This window comes from Neofelis nebulosa, chromosome 8, assembly GCF_028018385.1.
Source record: "Neofelis nebulosa isolate mNeoNeb1 chromosome 8, mNeoNeb1.pri, whole genome shotgun sequence".
NCBI lineage: Eukaryota > Metazoa > Chordata > Mammalia > Carnivora > Felidae > Neofelis > Neofelis nebulosa.
The window spans coordinates 36,074,544-36,084,901 of record NC_080789.1 but is presented as its reverse complement, the minus strand read 5'-3'; positions in this window follow the sequence as shown (position 1 = coordinate 36,084,901).

Here is a 10,358-nt window from a genome sequence, read left to right as displayed (position 1 = left end):
CATGACTCAAACATGGCAAGTTCTCTCCTCAAAGAACTTAGGTTGTTATTGAGAAAGAGAATTGAAAAGAATCGGGAGAGTATGTCACAAAAAAGTAGACGTGAAATTAACATCCTTAAATAACAGAAGATGCACCTAGTCTTCCAAGGTTGGAAAAAAGGCAGTGAGGGCAGGAGCAGATGTAGGTACAGTTGTGAAGGACAGCAATTTAAGTGTGATTGAACAGTCGTGATTGTTTCAGTGCTGTACGTAACCAGTGGTAAGAGGTGAGGCACTATAGAGAATTTGTGGCGATAAGAAAAGTTTTATCTAGGGACATAAATTGTATGTGTTAAAATGATTTTTTGAAAGGTTAGTGCCCACTAGCTAATGATACTTGAAATCGAGTGTTTGAGAGGTGCTTGGGTTTAGCAAATATCAGAGAATTTATGATTGGGGTGCCTCCAGTCTCCAGGATTCTAATGAAGTTCTATAACATTATGCAGACGCCTGTATTTAGGAGTGAAGGAAATAGTCATCCAAGTTAGAAAGTGTAGAGTCGTGTGTCTTGCAAAACCAGGACATAGAATGTTAAGAAAAGAGTGGCTATAGTGTTTCATTTTATTATCTGGGAGAGAAAAGCCACGGGAAGAGTGAGAAAGAAAAAGAAAATTGTTATTCGCTTCCATTCTGTTTTCTGTGCTTAATTTTGAGTGCTTTGAGATCAGAGTTTATATTTATTTTTGATATGTATCACTGATGTGATTATTGAGTTGAATTTAATTTGTACAAAGGGGTATTTGAATGAAAAATTGGCAAACAAAAATTCCACAAATCATAAAAAAGTGTCTCTTTGAACACTGAAAATGGGTTTAATGATAGTATCTAGATTATCCTTTATAACCAGATATTTATGAGGCTATGAAAATTGCTTTTTGAAATGAGTCACAGTGATTTCTATTTCTGGGCAAAAGTCCACTGACAGCCTAGAATTTCTCACCTGGATTTCTCCAAAACCATGTATTTTAAACTGTTTTTGATTTTTTGAATAAAGGAATCAAAAGTAGAAACATACAAAAGTAGCTAACGTACAGAGAGTGGCATGGTACATTTGTGTTAATCTTTTTCATGTGTGAAATGCAATAAGGCAGGAAGAAAGAATAGTCACTGATAATATTTTAAAAAAAGGAAGTGAGAAACCTTAGTGTGGATACATTTAAAATTCCTAAATATAAAAGCAAAGTCATAACCCATCATGAAGTTTAGTTCTTTGTTCTGTTTCTCCTTTCAAATGTAGCATGTAACATTTTATTCTGCAATAACACGAGGGTTAAAAGAAATATAGTACTTAAAGCAGAGCTTTGAACTTTGCCTATTGAAGAAACCTGTGTGTTTGCTGTGATATTTTGTTTTTGAGGGAGGCATATTTTAGGGACATTTTACACTATAGCTAAAGCCAATGTTTTCCTAATGTCCTAAAAATTAAATGGATCTATCAAAAGGCAACTCATAGCATTAATAGTGACTTTTGCAATTAAAAAAATTGAATTATATTGTTCCATTCCATTCTAGTGATTATAATGATAAAGGAACTAACACAAGTTTCTTTTTTATCTTATTATTTTATTATTTTATTATTTTTTTAACATTTATTTATTACTGAGAGACAAGAGAGAGAGAGAGCATGAGCATGGGGGTGGGGGTGGGGCAGAGAGAGAGGAGGAGACACAGAATCCAAAACAGGCTCCAGGCTCTGAGCTGTCAGCACAGAGTCTGACGTGGGGCTCGAACCCACAAACTATGAGATCATGACCTGAGCCAAAGTCGGATGCTTAACCGACTGAGCCATCCAGGCCCCCTATCTTAATAATTTTTTTAAGTTTATTTATTTACTTTGAGGGAGACAGATACAGCATGAGTAGGGGAGGGGCAGAGAGAAAGGGAGAGAGAGAATCGCAAGCAGGCTCCACACTGCCAGCACAGAGCCAGACATGGGGATTGAACTCACGAAACCATAAGATCATGACCTGAACTGAAACCAACAGTTGGACACTTAACCTACTGAGCCATCTAGGTGCCCCATATTATTAATTTTAAACCAAATTTTATTTTCAGAATTCTAATTGTATCATTGTAAAGGATAAGCAGATTTGAACATTTAGTGTTAAAAATGTTCTGGAAAAGTTATAGTATATTTTTCTCTCCAAAGTATGTATTTTTCTGGCAGCAAATTTCTTTGTCTGGTTTCAAAATGTGCTTTGCAAAATATTTATGAGAAATAAGTAACATATTCACTTTATATTCTTGTGTGTGTATATACATGTACAATTGTTTAAGAATAAATTTTATAAAATTGGGTATAATTTTAAATATAATTTATATTTAAAAGATATATAAATATAAATATATTTTTATTATATTATAATATTTATAAATATATAAAATATATTTATATATAAAATATAAAATATGTATATCTATAATATAAATATAAATATATATAGATATATTTATATCTATAATATAAATATAGATTTATAAATCTAAAATTTATATTTATAGATATAAATATATATATATAAAATAGTTGTTAGAGGTCATCTAAATATATATAAATATATATAATTTATAATATATATTTATATTATATAAATATATATCTAAATAAATAAATAAATAAATAGAAAAGAGTTGTTAGAGGTCATCTAAAACAATCCCTTTATAACTAAAAAAAGGCTCAGAAAGAGAAAAAAATCCCATATAAATTAATGTATTTTAAAAATATTTAGATTTATTGCATATACATGCAAATACTAGTGGATGTTATTTTCTGAAACAAAAATTGTTCTGAAATAACAAATCACATATAATTTGAAAATAAATGAATACAAAATAAGTAACTCCTGTCGGTTCACAGAACAAATAATATTGCACGGATTCTGAGCAATTTCATGTTCTGTCTTTGGTGTGTCCAGTGAATTAAGTTGGCTTCAAAATGTTGATTTAGGGGCACCTACGTGGCTCAGTCAGTTAAGCGTCCGATTTGGGCTCAGGTCATCATCTCACAGCTCATCGGTTCGAGCCCCTCATCAGGTTCTGTGTTAACAGCTCAGAGCCTGGATCCTGCTTCAGATTCTGTGACTCCTTCTCTCTCTGCCCCTCCCCCACACGTGCTCTGTCTGTCTCTGAAAAATAAATAAACATTAAAAAATTTTTTTAACTGTTGATTCGAATCCCAAATAATCCTATCAGGCATTATTGGATTAGCACTCATCATTATGTAAGAATTCTTTGTAATTTAATTGAGGAAGTTGGTATTGACCATAACAAGACTCGGTTTTAAACTTTGTTTTATACCTTAGCTAACATTTCATTTTCAGGATATCGCTTACATTTTTGCAGAGTTGAAGATTGAAACTTACATAAGTTTATCTCCTGACTTTTGGTGAACTGCTGATTGTGTCAATACCATTTCCTCCCCCGTCTTTCCGTGTTTTCTCAGTTCTTTTATATTTGTGTAATTTTTACTTGAGTTTAGAGGAGGTATTATCAAGATAAGGATTGATATAGTCAGAAGAGAGGGACACATTTGTATAATGGTGTACCTACCCACCACCAGGTTTCTTATGCTGGCTTTTTAACAGGGGAAATGGGCATTAGGTATGCTTAGAGGCATTGCTTCATAGAGCATTCAAAAACTCTGTTATATCTAGGCACAGAGAAGCTTGGGGCCTATGGTGACCATGGACCCAGAGGAGACCCTCCCCACTCTACTCTTGCATGCTCATCAGCACTACTTTGGTACCTTGAAGAATAAAAATTTGGGAGACAGCTGGTCCAAACAACAGTAGTCTAGAATTCTCCTGCTGTGCCTGGAGCAGATATAAATAAGTGAGACTGGAGAATGATTAACCACATCAGGGCCAAATCTTATTTGTGGCATTAGGCACCAGGGGTGGGTTCATGTGTGGCGTCCGTTGTAGCTTCCAAAAGTAGATTAGAGTGCTCTAGTCCACAGACATCTCTCTCTGCTTCAAGTCCTGGTTGCATGTATGGTCAGAAGCCTGCTTTTCAGCATATCATATATGCTAATATTCTCCATTCAACAAGAGTGTTAGCATCTGGAAAGCAGATTAATTTCTTAAACTTTTATGTTCTTTAATATTTAGGAAAAGGAGAGACAAAAGTTACATAACTTATACGAAACTATGGGTATATTTTAAGGTGACAACAATAAGATTATTTATTTTCACAGAAGTGATACAGTGACAAAGCCATTCCATATGCATTAGGTTATGATTATTTTATTAACCTGAGGAGAAAGTTCAAAGAAGTGAGTATAAGAAGGTGTTTTCAAAGAGAACAAAGAATTTGTGCCTTAATCTAAAAATAATTATGTGCCTGGCTCAATCTGGCTAAGAATATCTTCTCGTCCTGAATTTGTCTTGGCAGTAATGTGAGGAAAAAGAAAGACCCTAAAAGACAGATATTGAGATAGAAGTAGAAATATTTCTGGACTAAGATAATTTAGTCACAATTTTAGCTCTGCATTTACTGTTCTTAGGATCCTTAACAATGTGCTTTAACTTCTCATGTGAGATTTTTATTTTTGCATTTATAATTCATTCTTAATTTGAATGGTGATTAGCTGTGGCATGGATTGTGGAAGGTGGTTGATAGACTAATGATGCTTTAGAGCTCTTGTTTTGACTGTGGCCTGAACTCAGTCTTTAGACTAACTCTGAAAATGCTCCCTTTCTCCAACTGCAGAGTGACCAAACTATGCCTGAGGGAAGTGATTATACCATATGACAAAAGATAATAAACAGGTGATAAACATATGTTTTTAAAATGCTTTTACTCTTCTAGATAACAAAAATATATTCTTTACTTTCAAAGTTTTTTTGAACTAAAGGTTAGAAAAAGCGAAATGGACTGATATGAAATGGATTCCTCCAAGCTACTCCTTGTCAGATACTTGGAGTTACATTTATATTTGTATTTATTATCTTTCTACATTTCCAATTTTTGAAAATATAAATGTGATGCATACTTGCATATATGGATCAGTTTAGATGCACTTTTTTTTTAATTTCACATCCATATATTTTTTAGAAAGTGAAGAGGAATGATATGTCTGGCAACAGTCGGAATATTTGTAAAGCTTAAGTTATAAAGTCTCTGACCTGATAGGTTTAGAAAAACTAATTCTCATTAGTTAACTTTCGTGACAAATTTTGAGACTCTTAATGCTGAGGTAAACAATAGAATTACTCTATTTGAAAGTTGGGGTCATCTAGTCTAGCCACAGCTAATGCTGGAGGCCAGCACCATTATGTAACTTACCTGCAATCATAAAGCTGATAGCACTGTGGGGCATTGGAGCTCTTGCCTTCTTTCCTGGGCTGGTATTCCTTTCACTAGCCAACACTATAGACAAATCTAGAAAGCTCTCATTTTGCTCCGATTCTAGCTTATTTTCTGTTGCCCTGTTCATTTTCCTATGTAAGCCAGAATCACCTAAATAATTTTTTTTTTTTTAAATTTTTTTTTTTCAACGTTTTTTATTTATTTTTTGGGACAGAGAGAGACAGAGCATGAACGGGGGAGGGGCAGAGAGAGAGGGAGACACAGAATCGGAAACAGGCTCCAGGCTCCGAGCCATCAGCCCAGAGCCTGACGCGGGGCTCGAACTCACGGACCGCGAGATCGTGACCTGGCTGAAGTCGGACGCTTAACCGACTGCGCCACCCAGGCGCCCCCTAAATAATTTTTTAAAATGGATTTCAACTAATGGGCACCTAGCTAAAATCAGTTTAGCTGAAGTACTTACTGTAGGTAATCTTAAGTCAGATGCACACAACTATCCTTTTTATTATTGAACACATATTGTATGCCACCCCATTTCATAAAGACCTATAACCTTACCCTTATTTTGTTCACTTATTCCTCACTCTAGCCCTATGAAATTGTTCTGTGTTATCACCTTTTTTAGATTAAAAGAAAATAAGAGTGGTTAGGAGAAGTTAAGTGGCTTGTCCAAAGTTACAGTTAGTAAATGGGAGGTAGTCGAGCCAGCCACTTCCAAAAGAGTTAGAGAAGTTTCCTTGCCATAACTTGTTTTCTCATCGACCCACAGATCAGCTCTTTTACATCCTGGATTGATCTCAACTGGCTCCCTCAACTCTATTCTAGCCCAGTCCTACACAAGGAATACTTGGGTGGCATCTAATGCCATATTATTGAGACCTATTTGGGAATAGCATGTAACTTTTACAGTTTGAATATTATTGTTATATAATATTACATTTTAAAATAAATTCATGAATTTTTATTGTTTTAAACAAAATCTGCTCACCTGGTTCAATGTACAGGAAATTTAAAACACTTTATAAACTGGTTATTGACTTCTTGGACCTCACAGAGCTCTTACAAAACACCATTTAAATAAACTAAGTGTAAATATACTGGAAACATATGAATTAAATTTCCCTTGAAAGGCACTGGGCTTAAAAATTGGGAGAAAGAGTGCTTGGCCAAGGCATTTTATGTTTTGCCAAACCCCAAATGTTTGAAAGAATAGTTTTAAAACATTTTATGGAATCAAAATGCTACTGAGTATACACATTCCTTAAAAATCTGTGTTTACTTATTGAATCATAAGCCATGTTGTATTGGTACAAATTAAGTGATTATGGGGCAATGTGTCAAACTATTCAGAGCATTAATGTAAATTGTATGATAATTTAGCAGTGGTCAGGGATTGACAGAGCTAAACAAAGTATTCTCTGCTGAAGCTAATAGCCATAGAACAACACAGTCATAGAATTATTTTTTTTAGATAAATATCATAGATAATTATTTCAGAAAACAAAAACTTGTTCTCAAACTTAATGAGTTAATATGCATTAAAATGACTTAATAGCTTGAATTGACTAAAGGGTAGAGGGAGCAATTTGGAATGTGACCGGGTCAGAGTAGAACATTGATCAGTGTGTGTGTGTGTGTGTGTAATTCACTTAAATTAGAACCAAACTCATTTTTTAATATAAATAATCAGTTCTCTACTTTCTTCAGTATATAAGTCTCAATTTATATGAACCCTAATAGGAAAAGATTTATGAAATTAGCTTCTATAACAGTGGGTATTACCTACTCAACTCACTCTTCTGCCAGGTGATCCATTAGAGATTCACTCCTTTGCATTTGAATGGATTTATTGTCTTCTTGTATGCACTTTGAGAACAGAAATACCCCAGAGTGTTAAGTCATTTCTATCTAGTGTCTTAGTAAGTATGGTTTGAAACTATTGGTGGATTGACAGCTGGCTGAAAGTGATGCTTTGTGGGAATAGTCTTTAGCTTCAGAGTCAGATGGGGAAATGCCGGAGACATCGAAAGACTCCTGGTGTAAACGGTCTGCAGTATGAAAAAAATCTTACTTGGCTCTTTTAGTCAGAAATCCATCAAAAAGTTCTCCAGGTAGGACACCTGGCTCTTTATGGAGCACATTACTTTTCCATGACTGATTCAGGGTGCATGCTAAAATGCTCTGTTCCCAGTTCTGCTCTTAGTTAGCGACTTCATTCTTTCACTTTTCAGACTAAATGTTACCTCCCAAGGAAATAGTTGGGACTGTTCTATCTAAAGTTGCTCCTCAAGGCTTCAGTTATCTTCTATTTTAGCCTCCTTTTTTTGTTTCCTTTATAGCATTTACTAGAATTCTGAAATATTTATTGCTTAAGAATTTTAAATTTACCTCCTCCACCAAAGGGGCTCTAGGGAGAGCGTAAAATCAGTCAAATTCATAATTGCCCCCCTAGTACTTAACATTGTGCTTGGCATTGAACCAGAATATTTTGAATGAATGAAGAAAAATTTGATGGCAGGAGGATGAGAAGGCTTATATGTGGTGGATCTACATTGCATCTAGCAATAGCAGGCATCTTGTTAAAACTTAAGCAAATGTTGGTATTCCTACCAAGTAGGAGATGAGAAAATTAACTTTAGATGAACTGAGCCTGTGGTTGCTGATAGGATACTATATTCTATTTCTTCACTCAGGGTATGAGATTGAATAAATCTTTTTCCTGGAAGGACTTCAAGAAGCGTGGGAGATTTCCCATCAAATTTTTGATTGGAAGACTTACAGACCCGATCACCTAATGCCTGGAGAGAAGAAGCAGGTTGGGGCAAAGGCTCTTGAACTAAAAGTCCGAGACCTTGTGCTTAAGAAAAACATCTCTAGGTTGCCATGTGGCTAAGTAGCTGAAAAGAGGAAAAGGACCAAGTAGGGCAGTAGATAAGTAGGGGGGAAATGCTTCGTGTAGAATTTCCTACATATTGGTCCACTTTTGAAAGAGCTAAAATGTATCTCTTCTGACTTATAATGAGCTCATTTTACAAGCAAAGACTACATAGGCAATGGCAGCCAAAAATCAGTGAGTCTCGACAGAACTTTCTCACTGTGAAAATAACCTCTGATTATTCTCCATATACATAAGATCTACTCAGAGATTCAAGTATTGAAAATAAATTCCCAGTTTTTCTCCTAATTTCTATAATCAAGCTCTGTCTTCTAACTCTCCCCTCTTACATATTTTACCACAATTTTATACCAGTGTCTTCTTCCCTCTCTTCCTATCTCTCAAATATTAGTTTAGCATCCCCTATGTGTCTATAAAATGGGAATGTAGTAGTAAATAAAACAAGTTCACTTTTCTTATAGAGTGTATGCTCTCTTCTGTGAACCTGTACAACACATCAACATATTCATGGGTGGGAAAAGTCAACCAGGCTATTATAGAATTTCACTGACTTTGAGGTTTTTCCTCTACTTGTTACATTGAGAACAATAGATGCAAAGAAAGAGATCTGGGAAACTGCTGAATTTCTGCACAGTGTTCCATGTCATTTTCTGTTGCCATAAAAGAAACAAGTAGCCCCAATGGGTGATAAAGTGAGAGTGTGGCAGGGATCATGTCAGTGACTGAGATGAGAGGAGGTGCTTCTAAGTACAAGTTGGCAAGGAAGCCAAAATCCTCTCCAGAATGGGCTGTTAACATTGGTGAAGTGGCTTTGAGATTTTTACTAGCACTTATTTCTGTCTCTGATATGTTTCTAGCCTCATTTTTTCCAGTTTCTTATATTTGGAGTCTATCATAGTAAGTTAGAGATTCAACTTTTGATTATTTTCTGTTCAAAAGTATAACAGTTACTGGTGGGACTGAAACTGGCCCATACATTCTCCATAGAGAATCAATAAAGTACTGAGAGGCCTGAAATCACTGGCAGTGAAAAGGAGAGGTCAAAGGTGTAAAGAAAAGGCAAGAACTCTTGAGTGGCTTCCTTTTATAGCAGATGTCATAGTAAAAACTAAAAACCACTTAAGATGCAAATTGTTTTTGCCATTAAGAGCGGCTTCACATTAGAATAATTTGCTGGATATTGGATTATTTTGACTGGGATGGAATTTATATGCTATATTGACATTGGTGTTGACATATCACCATTAACATTAAAGTTAGCAAATGGTAGATCACATTGTCATGTTGATGATATTTTTTATTTTGATATCTGCTAATGATATGCGTATGTATATCAAGAAGACCATATATATGAAATGATTTTTATATATAAAACAATTCAAATAAATATTTAATAAAAATAAAATCTAATATATGTATACATATATGTGTGTGTATATATATCACATACATGGTCTTCTTGATATAGAAAATATATTTTTTTGGTATGTGTGAGATGGATGTGTTAAAATATAACATATTTACAAATAGGTTCCTCCTATTTTCTCAGATAATCATTCTTCATGCTGCAAATGTATTATTTTTTTTGGCCACCCTTTTTCTCATTGGTCACATGAACTTGCTGAAATTTAAGTTCATTGCATCAATAGAAGTCTTTACTTGCTTATTAGACTTTGTTACTAGTTAAATTCTTGTTTTCCCTTAGAATGGAAGAATTTCATCCTTTTAAAAAATATCATGTAAGAAACTTGAAATGCTAAGGTATACTTGATAGATCCACATATAAATTTTTATTAAAATTAATTTATGTGTATTTTATCAATGCATGCTACTGAGTTGGGGAACCACCTTTCTCCTTTGCTCAGATTTGCAAGCAAAAGGACTTTATGGCTTATAGCAATACTTGGCCTCTTTCCTTATTAATTCACAGGCTCATCTCCATAAACAAAGAACTGAATTACTTGTTAAATGTTGTAGAAGGATTAATAGACATTCAAGTCATCTTCCTCTTCCCCCCTCTATTTTGGTGCCAGCTTCAACAATCACAACTTTTTGTGCCTTCAGCCTGAAGCTTGCCAGAGGAAGCACTGAATTTTTGGGTCTGTTTATGTAT